This window comes from Propithecus coquereli, unplaced genomic scaffold, assembly GCF_000956105.1.
Source record: "Propithecus coquereli isolate 6110/MARCELLA unplaced genomic scaffold, Pcoq_1.0 Scaffold15, whole genome shotgun sequence".
NCBI classification, from domain to species: Eukaryota; Metazoa; Chordata; class Mammalia; order Primates; family Indriidae; genus Propithecus; species Propithecus coquereli.
The window spans coordinates 3,719,399-3,737,691 of record NW_012139413.1 but is presented as its reverse complement, the minus strand read 5'-3'; the positions used below and the strand labels follow the sequence as shown (position 1 = coordinate 3,737,691).

Genomic DNA, 18,293 nt, shown 5'->3' with positions numbered 1-18,293 from the left:
CACTCACTCTAGCCTGGGAAACAAAGCGAGACTCTGTCTCAAGAAAAAAAAAAGGTCAAACAAATCCACAGTAGAAAAAAATTGGAGGAGACAAAATGCTAGAAGAAAACTTTATTTAAAACTCATTGTTTTCAGGAAGAAAATAATGCGTCCATACAATACGAGGAGGAGCTATTTAAAATAACAAAAGAAAACAAGAGCTCTTAGAAAATAAAAATATGAAGGCAGAAATGATAAGGTGAACAGAGAGTTGGAAAATAAATTTCAGGAAATTTCTCAGAAAAAGTGGAACAAAAAGACAGAGATATGGTTAAGAAAATTAGAGGACTAATCCAGTTGGTACAAAATCTGAATAACAGGAATCACAGAGAGAGAGAGAAACTGGAGGGGAAGAAATCAAAGAAGAAAAGGCAGTAACATTTTCTAGACTTGAAGACTGTTCAAGATTAAAAGGACCTGTCATGCCCACCTTGATGGATGAAATCATCTATCAGAAATTTGAAAATAGCTACGGCCATACCGCCCTGACCGCACCCAATCCCGTCTGACCTCGGAAGCTAAGCAGGGTCAGGCCTGGTAAGTACTTGGATGGGAGAAATTTGAAAATAGTAGTCTCATATTTTTGTGAAATTCCTGTGCATATGCTCGTAATTAAAAGATAAAAAAGGTTGAAAACAACAATAACAAAAACATCACTAGTTTCCCAAGGGGGGGAACCCCAAATTTTTGGGGTTTTTTTTTTACCAGATTTCATACAAAGGATTAAGAAATGGAATGGATACCTTGAAAACTAGTAAATTAAGGGAAAGAACAAATCAATTCCCTGCCTTATATGAGATGTACATCCAGGTAACCAGGTAGTAGATGAGGAGAAGTATCTCTTTACAGAGTGTTCCAATTTGTACATGAAAAATAAACTTTAGACTTAGAATTCCACCATTTTGCAACCTACCACTTACATAGACATTTTAGCACCTATAGCTGCCATCATCACAATAGGAGAGACAACCAGACATTTCATGCCTCCTATAGCCCGAACCTATGTCTGATTAAATCTCTGGATCCAGCTGCCAATTTGCAAGAAGTAGAGGACTGAGGGATATACTGAGCTGAACCATGAGCACGCAATTAGCACAACTCACACTGTGGAAGACTCTATTGGTCAAAGGGTCCAGTTCAAATGAAGAACAAGGAAAATTTTAAAAATGGAGAAGTCACATAGAAAGTAAAAAAGATACTTAAAAGACATCTCAAATAAGTTTTTTTAAAAGAGGTAAGACTAAACTAGAGCCTCTAGGGATACACATTTGGGTGTTAACTTTGAAATGCAAGGAAGTGATTACTATAAAAGTCAAGTTATTCTGGGGGAAGTGAGGACGCTGTGATTGGGAGAGGTCAGTGGAAGGGGCTTATGCAGGAACATTCTTGTTCTTTACCTGACAAGGTGGTTACACGGGTGGAGTGGTGTCGGGCTCCCCAGCAACAATGGAAGCCAAGATGCCTTCAAATCTAAGGGATAAGTTCAACCAAACAACACTTGGCATACAAACCACAGGCAAAATCAAAAGAAAACAATGAATTGAAGAAAAAAAACATTACAAAATACTAATCTCCCTAATTTAGAAAGAGCTCTTGGAAAGCAAACAAGAAAAAGATCAAAATCCCAATGGTGAAAAAGATTTTAAGAGACAATTCAGAAAAAAGGACAAATGGGCTATTAAACATACAAAAGGAGGGTCAGTATCACTCACAAGAAGAATGGAAGTTTAAACTATACTGTTTGCCTCATAAAAGATAGGCAAAACCCCAAATTTGTCAATAGAGTATCTTTGTTGAGGCTGTGAACAGGTATTCCTATCCACTGGTGAGGCTGAGGAGTATAACTGGTATAACTCCTGCAAAAGGCATTCTGGCAATATCAAAATTACAAACACACTTATATATCCTGTGAGCCAACAACTCCACTCCTAAGGATTTATCCTACAGATTTGCTTGTATGCATGAACAATTAACTGTTTGAGAGTTTTCACGGACCTGGCACAGTGGGTCACGCCTGTAATCCTAGCACTCTGAGAGGCTTAAGTGGGAGGATCTCGAGCTCAGGAGTTCAAGACCAGCCTAAGCAAGACTAAGACCCCATCTCTACTAAAAACAGAAAAAAGTAGCTGGGCGTGATGGCGCGTGCCTGTAGTCCCAGCTACTCAGGAGGCTGAGGCAGAAGGATGGCTTGAGCCCAGGAGTTTGAGGTTGCAGCGAGCTACGCACCACTGCACTCCAGCCAGGGCGGCGGAGTGAGACTCTTGTCTCCAGGGAAAAAAAAAGTCATAGATTTGGGGAAAATATTTTCAAACCATATATCTAGTAAATACCCAGCTACATATTTAAAAATTCTTGAAACTCAATAAGATGGTGACAATCCAATTTAAAAATGGGCAAAAGACTTAACTAGACATTTCAGCAAAGAAGACATGTGAATGACTAATAGGCATATGGAAAGGTGCTCATCATTAGTCATGAGGGAAATACAAATTACAACTGCAATGAGGCACCATTACATATCCATTAGAATGGCTGTAAGAATGACTAGCAATGCCAAATGTTGGTAAGAATGTGGAGAAATCAAAACCCTCATACCCTGCTGGTGGGACTCTAACATTGTGTACTGCTTTCAGAAAACAGTTTGGCAGTTTCTTAAAAGGTTAAACATAAATTTACCATCTGATTCAGTAATTACACTCCTAAGAATCCACCTAAGAAAAATAAAGTCCACATAAACACTTGTCAATAGCAACCTTACATTGTTTATAGCAACATTATTCATAATAGCCAAACAATTCAGGTGTCCATCAACCAGTCAATGGATAAGCAAAATGTAGTACGTGCATAAAACTGAATGCTATTCAGCAATACAAAGGAACAAGCTACTGATACATGCTGCAACATGGACGGACCTCAAAAATGTCGTGCTAAGTGAGAGAAGCCAGACACAAAAAACTACATATTCTAAGAAAAAGGCAAGAGACAGAAAGTAGCACAGTGGCTGCCTGGGGCAGGTGTGGGGATTGACTGTAAACTGGCAGAGGGAACTTTGGAGTGATAGAAATATGCTAAAACTGGACTGTGCTGATGGATGTACAAATCTATAAATTTACTAAAAATCATAGAACTGTATACTTACAATGGGTGGATTTTATGGTACAGAAATTATACCTCAATAAAACTACAAAAAAAAAAAAAAAAGAGTTGCATGAGAATGTTCATAGCTTTATTCACAATAGCCAAAAACTGGAAAAACCCAAATGGTCAACAAAGTAGAATGGATAAATTATGGTATACTCAAAGAATGAAATATTAGTTACCAATAAAGAACTACTGAAACACACAACACATATAAATCTCAAAAACATTATTATGTTGAACAAAAAAAGCCTCGTTTTTTCTTCTACTACATATTGTATTCCATTTACATGAAGTTCAAGAACAGGCGAAGCTCATCTATGGTGCTAGAAATCAGAAGAGCAACTGGCTCTGGGGTAGAGAGACGGCCTGCAAAGGGGCAAGAGAGAACTTCCTGGAGCACGAAAATGCTCTGTATCTTGACAGGGATGTTGTTTAAATAGGTGCACACATTTATCAGAACTTAACGCTTAAGATTTCTGCACTTTACTGACATACCACAACAAATTTTTAAATGCTTAAAAATGCCCAAAAGACGTACTACTAGACAAACTCGGAATTAATCAAAATCACTTTCAGAAGGTACAAGTGTGCGTGTGTCTGTTGTCCATCTGTCTGTCTCTGTTTGGTCATCATAACATGTCAAATAGTTAATATAAATGGGTGGCTAATGATTTAATACTTTTAATGTTTTAATTATGTCATGCGATACACAAAAAAATACATTTAACATATATGTTATGAAACATAATCAAACTCACTTTACAGTCATTCATTTATTTACTCCAAAAATATTTATGGAGGGCCAAAAATATATTTCGGGCATCCAAGTTCAAACTGTGACTAAATCATATATATATAGTGCTGATGTTTCACTTTTTTTAATGTAAGAATCTGAGTGTACCTTTCAGAATAAAGTTTACTTAACATGAGGTTCCTGGTCTGCTCATGGGAAGAAAAAAGTGTTAGATAATCCAACTGTCTCAGACTCACGAAGCAAAAGCAACTTGGTACCAGCAGATTCGGGACTTACCGGGCAGTCATTTCAGGCCTCCACTAACTGCAGGCCCATCCGCTCCACCCCTGGGCCCCCAGTGCCCCCAGGAAGATGGGCCCTGGGAGGACAGGCTAAGCTGCATGGACACATCCTGAAGGAGGCTGCTGCCTGCTCAGTGGCATCTATTAAAACTCAGGACTCAGACCAGGAAAGGAGTGCCACCACCACCACAGGCAGCTGCCCACCCTCTGTCACCTCCTTTCCATGCCTCCAGTTCCTCTTAGCATGACTCCTTGCAATGGCTCTAACCCAGGCCTGGTGGTGTGAGGATGAAGGAGGCATGACCTTTCTCAGTGCCTGGGAAGGTGCCAGGTCAGGGCACTTCCTACCCTCCTGGAGCATTTTAAAGAATGTTTAAAACATTCATGACTTTTGACCCAGTATCTGCAACTCCAGTATTTTATCATAAGGAAATAATGTGAGTTAAAGGAAATATCATTGTGTAAGCTGCTCCCTCCAGAGTAGTTAATAATAGCCTACAGAACACCCTCCCTCACCTTCAAAGACTCAAAATAACTATGTCTAACAATGTCTAACAATAGGGAACTACTCAAATGAATTATGACACATCATAAGATGGACTACTACCTGCAGCCATGAAAGATAAACTCTGGAGACAAAATGAAGAGCAGGAAAATGCCGACAACATAAAGTTAAGTGATAGAAGAGAAAGCTGTGCATGCTTCTCACAGGGAGCAGTGGATTTCCCCAGCCCCCCAGAGATCTGCTGATCCCTGAATCAATGTTACTGAGGGGAGGCTGCTCTTGCCCTCAGATAGTGTGTGACAGCAGGCATGGGAGGGTGAAAACTAATGGTACACACATAGTATTATCCAATATTGGGTAATTAGGAAAAACTATGTGTATACACAGATCAGAGGTCATTAATGCCAGGCCACCTGTGATTGGTAAGGTGGTGGCCTTTGTAGACCAATACTTCTCACACTTGAAGAGGGATCTTGTTAAAAGAGAGATTCTGATTCGATGTATCTGGGGTGGGCCTGGGATTCTGCATTTTTTTTTTTTTTTTTTACTACCGGGCTAGCAAACAGCATGAGATTCTGCATTCTAACAGGCTCCCTGGTGACACCTGTGCTGCCAGCCCAAGGGCCACACACAGTAAAGCGAGACTCAGACCCTGGAGAGAGCCCAGACACGCAAATAGCGCCACCTGTGGTTGGTGAGAGTACACGTGCATATTTACTTTTTACTGTCCTATATTTTCCACAGTGAAAATGTATTGCTTTTGTAATCAGAAAGAAAACTTTTAAATGTTCAAAACCTTCTGACGGTAATTATTCTTACAGGAGTCCACCTCGGATAATGTGAAATGGGATCAAAGGTTTTGGTACATTCAACTTAGAATGATTTGCAGTATGGAAAAATAAGCAACCACCTTGTTCTCTAATATTTTAAGAGAATGACTTTAAAAAGGCTGAAATAGCATGCAGTCATTAAAAACGATATTTATAAAGACGTGAGAAAATAATAAATTTTAATCACAGTATGTCAGCTATATTAAAATGCTAACAAAATAGATGTTTATAAAATGCTAGAATTTATTAAATTTATAAAAAATGAAAGCAAAGCAAAACAAAAAGGAAATATGTCAAAATGTCAATGTCTTCAGACCCTTGGACGGTGGGGTCACAAAGATTTTTCCCTTTAAACTTCCGGAATACAGTAAAGTTGAAGGAGGCAGGATCTGGAGGCAAGGGTGCCAATGGAAAGTGGCAGAGGCAGTGAGGAGACAGGAAGCCCACACAAGGGATGAATAGGAGAGTGCAGGCGCAGGGCCCATCAGCCGGGGTGGGGTGGGGGCCATAGGACTCCTCTCTGAATACCTGCTGGCAGTGCAGGAGAAAGGCAAAGGGCTCAGTGAAGGTAGGCTGGCCCCTGTACCCGGGAGAATCCAAAGCCTGTCAGCTCTCCTCCTCCCAGACCCTGGTGAATGGGTCTGGGCAAGAGCTGTCAGCTGGGGAGACCCCTTGGGAGGAGAATCAGTGTCTCTCCATTCGGCTTCCCTGGAACACCTTGACTATCAATCTCTCCCTTCCCCTCCTCAGAATGTTCCCTTCCCAGAATTACTTAAGGACATAAGGAATAAGAACTCATGTTACCCTCTCTGATAAAGTAAAATGAAGCCCATTCCATGTTCCCATTTCTAGGCTCATTTGTGGCCTAAACCTCAGTTCACTCTTATACCTCTCCTGACAGGCGGCAAAAGGCAATAGAAACAAATGCAAACAAACAGAAATCTGCATTGCCAGTTGAAGAGCAAACTAGACTGCCCTTTTTGAAACTATAGAATGCTAAATGAATATTAGTTAACACTCACTGGGTAACGCTGGCTCACTTTTCCAAATTAAAAAGTAAACCTGCCAATATATCTGTTGTATGATTTTAACACTAAGGAACAAGTCAGACAGTACTTCGTGGGGCCTATGTCAGGACTTCATAAAATTCTGTTAGCCCCTTAAGCATTCCTAGTAGGTGTGCTTATCCCAGTCGACAGAAGAGGCACCAGATGCCCAGGGGATCCAGCCTTAACCCCTGCCCAGTGGTGGCACACCTGGGGCTGGGCCTCCTGGCCCGCTGACACTCGTCTACTCTTTCACAATGGGGTAGAGTTTGCACCCACATGAATGCTAGGGGAGTCCATCTCCTCTCACAGTCAGTGCAGATTTTAATCCACGAACAGCAGAGCCAAAGCTCTGGGTTCAAAGCCACAGGTTCTGGCCCAGTTCTCATCAATTCCAAAGCTGCTGCCGCACCAAATACCCTGTTAGCATTCGTCATGGAGAACATTTCCCTAAGGCCACATGGCAACCCAGATGGGCAGCCCACAGCTCACTCTGAAAAGAAGAAGGTCAGAGCTGGGAAGCATTCCCTCCTGGTAGTCTCTCTTCTAACATTATGGGGGAAAACTCCCCCAAATAAAAGTGAAAGTAAAGGAGGCGGGCTCTAACAGCAATGGCTCCACCGCAGTGAATGCCGTCCCCTGCCATTTAATCCTCATAGCCCTACAAAGTAGGTATTATTATTATTTGTATTTTACACAGAGGAAACTCAGGCACAGACAGGTTAAAAAATAGGTGATGGTCACACAGTTAGGTGGTGGGAGAACTGGAAATCAAACCCAGCCACCAGCTGGGTCCACACTCAGGATCTCTGGGCCTCGCCTTTGCTTGTTCTGGCTAATCATCAATCAGACTTTTCCTTGGCAAGGAGTCAATGATCACCTGAGGGAGCAACAACCACAAACCCCTACCCCAGAGTTCCGAAAAGATCCAGTCGAGTGGCTGGTCTGGCACTTACAGAACACTTTAGCCTCTAAACTTACTTCTTTTGGCCAAAACATGGTATTGCACTTATAGTCCTTGTTCTACAGTTCTTATCACACTGGGGTACACACATACGCCACTGACAGTTCTAGTGACAAAGACCTCAAAAAACAGTACCTGATATTTCCTCAGAACCACTCCACAAGGTTCATCTTTGTGGTATTTCTTTTTACCATTCTCCCCCTAACCCCTCACCCGCCCACAGGGCTGTGAACACTAAGAACTACAGGGAAGGAAACAAAGATCTAAACAGAAGCTTCAACTGTAATGAAATTCCAGATATAAAGAGAGGTGAGAAGGTCTGTCCCATGACCCTTAACGGAAAGTTTCAAGATGACGAAATTAAGCCACCCTTGGACTTACATCACAGAAACCCCCTGAAGGCTGGACCATAGGCACCTCAGTTCCTCATCCCTGCAGAGCTTTCTGAGGGGGCTATGCCTACGCAGTGTGTAGAAAACAGACTTGTCATTAGCAGGAAGGTGGCGGGCAGAGAAGGAAGCAGATGAGGGGACCATTGCAAGTCCTAGGAAACCCTCAGAGTGGCTGGGGTCCAGCTCAGAGCAGTTAGAGCCAACACACAACCTCAGGATCCATTCGGATCCCAGAGTCAGGCTGCTTAAAGGAGGGCTTCTTGGTGCCCCATCCCCACAGGACACCCTGGGGAACCCCCAAGGTACACAGGACGGGCCCCCCCTTCCTACTCACAGAGTTAATGAATGGTGTGCGGTTTTGGAGACGTGCCTTTTCCCCACGGAGGCCTGTCCCCGCGTGTACTCCGTTCTTGTCGTACTGTAGGGGTAGCAAACTCTAAAGTTCTATGTAAATGAGAAAAACAAGAAGGATGTGAGAAAAATGATGGCATAACTTGTATTCTTCTGACACTGAAGCACTGCAGAGTAAACACAAGATTATTCGTTTCATCAAAGGAATATATGATTTCCCATTTTTCTTGGGAAAAGAGCCTCTCAACCTATCTTTTGTTATCCCATTTTAGGTAGACACTCACACAAAGATCTCTTACTGTAAGAGAAGCAACAGCGCAACCTCGAGGACGGGAACACTTTAGGGAGCGGAGAGACTGGGGCAACTGGAACGCACCTTCCCTAAAGAGGAGGCTGCTCTAGTACTGCCTTCGGGAATTCCTGGGGGCAGAATATTTGAAACCTCTCCATTTTCAGCACTGGCTCAGCTTTTTCTTTTTAACTCTATGCTGGGCTAACACCTCTGTTGGGCGGATGTGGCCATGCGCCTAATCTGTCCCCAGGACAGCAGGGTGTGGTAAAAAGACAGTTTGCCTAGATTGACTAACAGACTCCTGTGGTCACCCTACTGCCTGCTAAAGATAGCATGGAACTGCAGAGCGGCCAGAGATAACACAGACTCTCAAGCCTGACAGAGCTGAGTTTGAATCCTGGCTCTACCTTTACTAGCTGCAAGACTATTAACCTCTAGCCACAATTCCCATCTGCAAAATGGGCTGATAATACCCAACTCAGATTTGTAAGAATTAAAAACATGAGTGTGCAAAGACTCCCACAAACGCTTAATAAATGTTAAATTTCCTCCCCAATCCCCTAAAGAAATGGCTTAAGGCAAGTCTTACCTTTAAATTTCAATGTTCTTATCTGTTAAAAAGCAAAATTACCCTCTATCACCGCTGCTCCAACTCACTGGATGGGATGAGGTGCTAGAGTACTTACCAATGAGGAGAATATTGTTGACTTCATTGCCAACACCCTTTCCTATCATGTCTAGCCCAGCAAAGGAGCAATTTGCTTTTCTAATGTGTTTGTACCCTCAATAACACGAAGCAGGGAGAAAATGGTGTCACACTTATGGTAATTCCTTAAAATGGCTATTAGCAATCAACCCTCCAGAGTCCAATTCCGCCAGAGGAAAGTAAACATTAGCTTACCACCTGGTCACTTAAGGACCCAGCAAGTTTCTCTTCTCTTTCTATACTCTTGTTTTAGGGAACTAAAGAGGAAACTGAGGTAGAAAATAAAGTCACTTAACAGTTACATATTTCTTTTATTCATAAAAAGATAATGGAACCACAGCCAAACAATTTCAGTTAAGTATCATCATGAATTCACTATGATATTTTCCAACTTTAAGGGGATTCTTGCTAGTTCTCATTATTTTCCCATACACTGGGACATGTTCTGGCATTCCTCAACTGAACCTTAAAACATCTTTACAACTTCTTTTGCACTAGTGAATCTGCACAGGCAAAATTTAGGCTGAGGGGATTCATCTAACATTTCAACTTTTAAGTGTCACAGATATTTGGCTTGTTTTCTCTTTAAATCACAGGCATCACAGCTACTAACAAATGTGGGTTTATCTTTCAGGAATATGCCTCCCCTTCTTCCCTCTACTGAATTTCAAGGGCTCCCTCTTAGAATCACCGCTTTTCCAAATTACTAATCAAGCATGACAGAATGAGTAGGAATTATAAGATAAATCTGGAGGAGAAAACAATGAACAAGTTAGATGAACATGTAGATATTACTCCCCTCTCCTCCACTTCAAGCAGGGTTCTTGAAAAGGAAAGAATGGTGTTAACACCATCCAGAATTTTTAGGAGTCAGTCCTTTGCTAGGTATTTACATGCCATGATCCCTGAAGCAAACAGAATAAAGACAGGAAAAAGGCAACACATGACACGTCTCTTTCAAGTAATAAGTAGATCTCCACTCATCTTGTGCTTTGTTTTTAAAATGTAAACCTTGATGTAAACAATGCTTCCAGATGTACACAAATCCTAAGTGTACACACGTGTGTTCACTACCCTGAATGCTGTTTTTTGATGAGCATAACTTGGAAGGGATCTAGGCAATTTGGAAAAACTGCTAACACATTTTACACAACCCGCCTGACTGGAGGCAACTCAACCCCCAGGCTTGCTAATTCCCTTTGTATAAAAAAAGCTGACCCAGCATCCACCTGCATCAACTTGATCCGCTCAGCTTTGTCACGCTCAGCAAACACCCTATGCCTTCTGAGCAAAATTAATCAGCATCCCCAGGAGGGAGAAAAGGACGATTTTTTTATGACTGCAGTCTGGAGACGCAGACTTGACACTCAATTACAAATAATGAGGGTCAGTGGAAGGCGGCCTTGAATCTACAGTCACCTGCAGTGCCAACCTTACCTTCTGCAAAAAAGCTCCACAGGTGGTGGTGGTGTTATGTTCAAAGGAAAATGCCAAACATGCAAAAATAGAAACACTAGTGTAAGGTCTTCCATACCTACAATCAAGCTTCAACTATTAACAACCCATGGCCAGTATCTTCTCATCTTGTCTCCCCTCCCCCCCAGTACTTTCTTTGTTACTTCTCCCCAAAACTGGATTATTTTGAAGCAAATCCTCAACCTGTATTTCAACTTCAGTCGGTATCTCTAAAAGGGTTTTAAAAACCATAATCATGATTCCATTACCAAAAGTAACTAAACAGAACTAATATTCTGGGCTTTTTTTTTTTTTGAGACAGAGTCTCACCGTGTTGCCCGGGCTAGAGTGCCGTGGCGTCAGCCTAGCTCACAGCAACCACAAACTCCTGGGCTCAAGCGATCCTCCTGCCTCAGCCACCCGAGTAGCTGGGACTACAGGCATGCGCCACCATGCCCGGCTAATTTTTTCTATATATTTTTAGTTGTCCAATTAATTTCTTTCTAATTTTAGTAGAGACAGGGTCTCGCTCTTGCTCAGGCTGGTCTTGAACTCCTGACCTTCAGCGATCCACCCGCCTCGCCCCCAGAGTGCTAGGCCACCACGCCTGGCCCAGAACTAATATTCTTAATGCTATCAAATACTAAGTACAAATTTCCATTATCTCAATTGTTTTAAAAACATTCTTTCATCAAATCAGGATCCATCCAAGGTCCACACGTTGTATTGCCACATTATATCTCCGAAATCGTTTTTAAACCCCAAGTCCTCCTCCCTGTGATTCTCACAGCAGCTAGGCTAGTACCCATTGGCAAGTCCCAGTAACTCCCATAACTCTACTCTGGGCATATCACAAAGAAACTCCCGTCTTAGAGCTTGGCAAATATATACATATGTTTATATTTATATATAAATTTATAAATACAAAGCACACGAGAAACCATTTCACTAGAAGCAGCTATCAGCCCTGACAGCCAAACTCTCATTCACACCGCAATTCCTCTCGGTGTGGGTTATATCAGGGATTTCAGCAACACCCTCCCCCTTACCCGAGTCATTTGCACAAGTGTGGGACGAAGTGGGTGAGTTTTCTCCCAACTGAACCTTCCTCAGGAGACCGAATTCATGCAGTCGCCTTCAGAATGCAGGGGGCTGGCTCTGCCACCACCCCCGAGGCCACCTACACAGGTGAGAAAAGTCGGCTTCAGCCTCTGAACTCCCGAGGGGGGTCCCAGGTTATCTAGAAGGATTTTGAGCGGGCCAGGCTGGTCAACCAGGAGCCAACCATGACGCTACCGCCTCCGAAAGCAAACAGCCCTGCAAGCCCTTGAGGCTTAATCCCAGTGCCAGGCACGCCGTCCCCAACGCTCCAGCTGAACAGGGGACGAAAAGTCGGCCCCCGAAGAATACACGTTGAGTGTGTGTAGATGACTGTAAACACCTACGGGTGCCAGGAAGGAGAGTGGAGAATTACATACGCTCGTATCTGTAACATCACCTGTTTTTACAATGTTTAAAAACCATCTCCTCCGGACACAGGGCAGCGCGTGTCTGGGTGTGGGTACACGCCCATTGCCCAGACCTCAGTCGCTACGGCCACGCGGTGAGCCCCAACCCCAAGCAGGAAGGCTCCGGCGTCTGTGGCCCCATCCCCAGATCCCTTAAGTAGCAGAGAAACCAGACCCCGAGCTCCTGGAAGGAAAATTCCCTCCCCTCCCCAACACGCTGCGCGCCCAGCGGGGGAAGGCGGGAGCGGCGCGGGGCCGCTGACCATCCCGGCCGTGGGGCGGGGAAGGAGGCGGCGGGCACCCTCCACCCGCGCCCGCACTCACCCGCCGACAGACGGCTGACTGCTGGCGCACGGCGCCCTAGCAGGCTGGAAGCGAGGTCGCCGCCCGGGCACCTGCCGCGCACGGCCCAGGTGACTGCCTCAGGGAGGGCGGGAGCCCAGTGAGCCCGCCCGGCCCCGCCCCTCCCCACGCGCTCCCGGCAGGGGCGGGGGAGCACGGCCCCCGGGGCCCCGCGGCGACCCAACCGCAGCCCAGCCGGCTTCCGACCAGGAAATGCGGGCGTCGGCGCCCGGCAGCCTCGGAGCGCGCACGCCCCGTCCCAGCCCTGGCAGAAGACGCGCTGGAGGGCGCCGCCTGCTGGCGGGGCGGCAAGATGCGACGAAGACTGCTACGCGCGGCTGGCTGGAAAGGATTGAGGGTGTGGGGAGGCGGGGGACGCCCCGGGAGTGCCGGGTGAGGAAGCCCCCGGCGGCTTAGTGAGACCGTCTTCGTCGTGCCAGGCCTTGAGGACTCAGCCCCAAACCAAGGCGCTCCCCAACTCCTTAGCAGGCAGAGCGGGCAGGGGGCCGTTGGGCCAAGGGAACTTTTCGTTCCTTTCCGCCACAAATTCAGACTTCAGGCAGTTGTCTCCAGATGAGAATGTACACAAGGCGACGGAAGTTGAAACTTGCAGGCCACTAAGCAACAGCCTGTAGTGCACTATGAATTCAGAGTTTTAAATAAAAATATGCAAATAGCACGCATATTGCATTGCCTTTTTTTGTGTTAACAGTGCTAATTTGTTGTAGTCATTCAACGAATATTTGTTGAGCACCTAAGACTTGCCAGTCATTTAAAAATTTAAAATACTGCAAAATTACCTCTGCCTCCTCTTCAAGCAGAGTCTTGAACAAGGGGAGTGGCCTGGGCTTCTCTTAACCTCCAAAAGAGTCTGAATTGGTCTTGCAAGGAGCTCAGCTGGAGGGTGCAATAAAAACCCTGGTGGTTGTAAGTGTGGGCTGCTAGGGGAACTGAGGAGGGGCTTCACCCAGACTGGGGAAGTCAGAGAGGACTTCCTGGAGAAGTGGAGAGACCAGCTGAATCATGAAAGACTACAGGATTCACCAGGATGTGAGGTGCTTCTGCCAAGATTCCACCACGGGCAAAGTGAGAAGCAGAAAGCCAGGCAGAGAGTGCATGTTCTGATAGAGGAATGGCAAATGGGTCAGTACAGCTGAGGAGGGGATGGGAGCTGAGCTAGAGCAGTGGGTATGGGGGTCAGATCATACTTCTAACAAAATAATAGCCATCATCTATGGAATGTATAGTATACAACAGGACGTGTATCACTTCAAACTAGCCTCACACCAACCCTTCCAGGTAGGGTTATCACTTGCCTTTACAGAAGAGGAACATGAGACCCAGGAAGGAGGTGCCTTGCTAGTGACAGGTTGGGAGGAGCTGGCTTTGAGGAGCCAGCCTGCTGTCTCAATGTCTCCCTCCAGGTTGAATTTATCTTCAGATGCTCTCAGCATCCCCAAGTGCCCACCACTCTCTCTCCACTCCCAAAGCCTGTGTCAACTGCCCTTAGACCCCTCCTGTCTAGAGAGGATGTGCATACGGCTCTGCACACCAGACTCCTCCTGAGGGGAGCCTTGTAGGGACTGGTAGACTGTGGCAGACAGAGACCCTTGGTTGTCCCCAATACTCAGTCTCTCCTTCTTCCACAATGCAGTCATGCAGGCCACACACACAATGTCGGTCCCATAAGATGATTAATGGAGCTGAAAAATTCTTATTACCTAATGATGCTTGATGATCCTGACCCTGTGTAGGCCTATGCTAGTGTGTGTGTTTGCATTTTAGTTTTTAACAAAAAAGTTTAAAAGGTAAAATAAACAAATACAATTTAAATATAGAAAAAACCTTATAGAATAAGGGTATAAAGAATATTTTTTGAAAATTTAAAAGATTGCAAAGTAAAAATGTTACAATAAGCTAAGATTAATTTATTATTTAAGAAATGTTTAGCTGAGTGTGGTGGCTCACATCTGTAAGCTCAGCTACTTGGGAGGCTGAGGCAGGAGAATCACCTTGAGGCCAGGAGTTCAAGGCTAGCCTGGGCAACATATCAAGATCCTGTCTTAAAAAAATTTTTTTTAAATTAGCCAAGCACGGTGGCTCAGGCCTGTAGTCCCAGATACGCAGGAGGCAAAAGTGGGAGAATAGCATGAGCCCAGGAGTTCAATGCTACAGTGAGCTATGATCGTGCCACTGCATCTAGCCTGAGCAACAAAGAGAGACTCTGTCTTTTAAAAAAAAAAATTTAACTAAATTTAGTGTAGCCTAAAGTATACAGTGTTTATAAATTGAATGGTAGCCTACAGTAATGTCCTAGGCCTTCACATTCACTCACCACACACCCACTGACTTAACCAGAACAACTTCCCGTCCTACAAGCGTCATTCATGGTAAGTGTCCTATACAAGTATTTCATATTTTATCATTTATACCATATTTTTACTGTACCTTCTTTGTTTACATATGTTTAAATACACAAATACTTACCATTGTGTTACAGTTGCCTACAGTATTCAACACAGTAACATGATGTACAGGTTTGTAGCCTCGGAGCAGCGGGCTATACCACAAAGCCTACGTGTGCAGTAGGCTATACCATCTAGGCTTGTGTAAGTATGTGTAATGTTCACACAATGACAAAATCACCTAACACCACATTTCTCAGAACATATCCCTGTCATTCAGTGACCCATTATTGCAAGAAAATTGAAGCCCAGGGTGCTCAAAACAAAGACTACCTTTCCCTGCCTCCCTTACAGCAAAAATCAACAGTGGTACCCCGAGATTCTAGAAATCCATGATTCAACAGCACTTTTGAGGCAGTTACTCCTCTCTCAACATCCCCCATGTGTCAATTCTTCACTGGGCAGACGCTGCTCACTCCCTCCTCAATATCCATTCTTCATTTCTTACCTTCTAAGACAACCCAGATTTTGTTCATATAGGCAATGTGCCAAGCCAAACTGCTCACCTTCCCCGTGGTCACTGCAGGGGCATCACATGACCCGATTCTGGCCAATGAGATGTAGGAGCAGTCACAGGACATGATTCTGGCCATTGAGATATGGGAGGAAGTCAGCTAGAGAGTCCATCAGGTTTTTGTTTTCAGATGGAGACATCATCCCTTTCCTTGGCCTCCTGTTTCCTTCCTTCTGTGAGGTTACTCTGAGGCTAGAGGCGGAGCATGGGCCAAGACATGAGAGAGAAAAAGGAGCAGCACCCACCTTGGACTGCCTAGCTCTAGACTTTTTATGTGGGAAAAGTAACCTTCTTATTAATTTAAGACACTCTTGGTCAGGGTTGTTACATACAATTGAGTACAAGCATAATAGACACATTACTCTTTCCAAAGAAAAGCCCCAAAAATCAATCTAGTCAACCTTACCTAATAAAGGGCATTATAGCAGAAAGGGGGTGGGTTTTGGCATTAGATAACCTTGGTTTGAGTTTCAGATCTTCCGTTTATATTAGCTACTGACCTTGGGCAACTTTGTGGAATTAAATTATGTATTGTAAAATTAGAAGTTGTTTTGTAGTAAAACAAGACATAGTGCCTGGCATATGGGGAATGATTAATACATGAACATTGAGATAATTCTTATCTACTAGTTTCCGGCCTCCATCAAATGGATCCCTGGCCAAAATGTAGGCTCAGAATCATATATTCATCTCTCAGTTTTACCCCTTACACAAATCTTTTTGCTTATTCAAATCTTAGATGCTTTGTAACAGCAAACTCAATCTGAAAGTTTCATTAAAAACCACCATTTGCCTAGCATCTTGTTTCTTCATTTCATAGACTATAACTGCACTACCAAAAAGTTTTAAATATGAAAAGAATGAAAGCACATGCTTTATTGTGACCACTCATGAACTATTACCGGTACACGAATTTAACAGGTACGGTGCATATTTCTATTTGACTTGTAACTCTTTTTAAATAAGAAACTCTTAGGTCAATGCTTCTAGGTTTTTTGTTTTTTTTTTTTTTTTGAGGCAAGCAGACAAAGGCTTGTTTTATTCAAATGGTTCACCTGTTATGACCAAGGCCACTATGTACAGACAAGAGGGGGTGCATTTTACTTCTTGGTCTCTTCCTTTGGCCAGAGTCTTGATGATCTCCTCCTTCTTGGCCTGGAGGCGTTCTTCATGGTGCTTGCGTGCTTCCTTGGTCTTAGACCTGCGGGCCTCAGCCTGGTCAGCCAGGAGCTTCTTGCGGGGCCTGTCTGCCTTCAGCTTGGGGATGTGTTCCATGAGAATCCGCTTATTTCTGAACACATTCCCCTTCGCCTTCAGGTACAGGCTGTGATACACGTGGCGATCAATCTTCTTAGACTCACAGTATCTTCTCAGCAGCTGGTGCAGAATCCTCCTCATCCTCATCCAGGTTACCTTCTCAGGCATTCGAGCATTGGCTGTACCCCTTCCCTTACCTATGCCCATATGCCTGCCCTTCTGGCGGGCCAAGGTGTTTTTCCGGCATCGAGCTCGAGAATGAACAGTCACGGGCTTGTGGATGATCAGCCCATCTTTGATCAGCTTCCGGATCTGCTGACGGGATTTGGCCTTGGCAATTTCATTAGTCTCCGTGGGGTCCAACCAGACCTTCTTTTTGCCACAGTGGAGGACACTAGAGGCAAGCCTCCTCTGAAGCCTGAGCATACTCATGGCCCTGGCTGCACTAGCGAAAGGACAGAACTCCACTTCTAGGTTTTTATTTTTAATTGACAAACGAGATATTTTAATGGTCCAGAAACATGTTTTTGTTGAAGTCGAATAGCATTAAGAATTAATATTTGCCTAAGTTAAAAAATAACACATGCTTTCAATCACTACAGAATTTTTAAGTAAAAAGAAAAAAATGAATATCCCATAATATCTTTAACCTGTCTCTATTATTAGACATTGAGGTTATCTCTAGTTTCTCTCAATTACAAACAGCATGCTTTGAACATCTTTGTCCTTTCATACACTTTTGCTCCTTTGTGTAATCTGACCACTTCTTCCCACTCCACTGGCCCCTGCCCCCACAAGGTCAGGTCCAAGCCACCATCCATCTCTTGACTGAATCATTGGAATAGCTTCCTGAATGGTCCTCCTTCAGCCCATTTTCAACACAGCTGCTGGAATAGTCATGTTAAAATGTGGGTCAAATGATATTCCTCTCTGCTTAAAACCTTTCAGTGAATGCTTCCCTCTCATCCAGAGTACAAACCAAAGTTCTGGCCAGGCACAGTGGCTCACACCTGTAATCCCAGCACTTTGGGAGGCCGAGGCAGGAGGATCGATTGAGACCAGGAATTCAAGACCAGCCAGGGCAACATATCAAGACCCTGTCTCTACAAAAAACAAAAGGATTACCTGGATGTGGTGGTACACACTTATAGTCCTAGCTACTTGGGAGGCTGAGGCAGGAGGATCACCAGAGCCCAGGAGTTCTAGCTATGATCTTGCCATTGCACTCTAGCTTGGGCAAAAGAGTGAGACTCTGTCTCTAAAATAATAACAAAAAAACACTTTTGAGGGTATGCAAGCAAAAAAGTTTGAAGATCACCTGTAGTCCCAACTACTTGGGAGGCTGAGGTAGGAGGATTGCTTGAGGCCAAGAGTTCAAGATCAGCCTAGGAAACATAACAAGAACTCATCTCTAAAATAATTAGGCAGGTGCAGTGACGTGTGCCTGTAGT

General features: G+C 44.2%; 1 pseudogene across 1 annotated transcript; it reads right to left on the bottom strand.

Annotated features, from left to right (window-relative positions):
* Window positions 1–16,606: 16,606 nt before the first annotated feature.
* On the bottom strand, window positions 16,607–17,283 carry LOC105806962 (annotated as a pseudogene). The gene has a single exon (XR_001137304.1). The product of XR_001137304.1 is annotated as a 60S ribosomal protein L19 pseudogene (transcript).
* Between the last annotated feature and the right edge of the window lie 1,010 nt (window positions 17,284–18,293).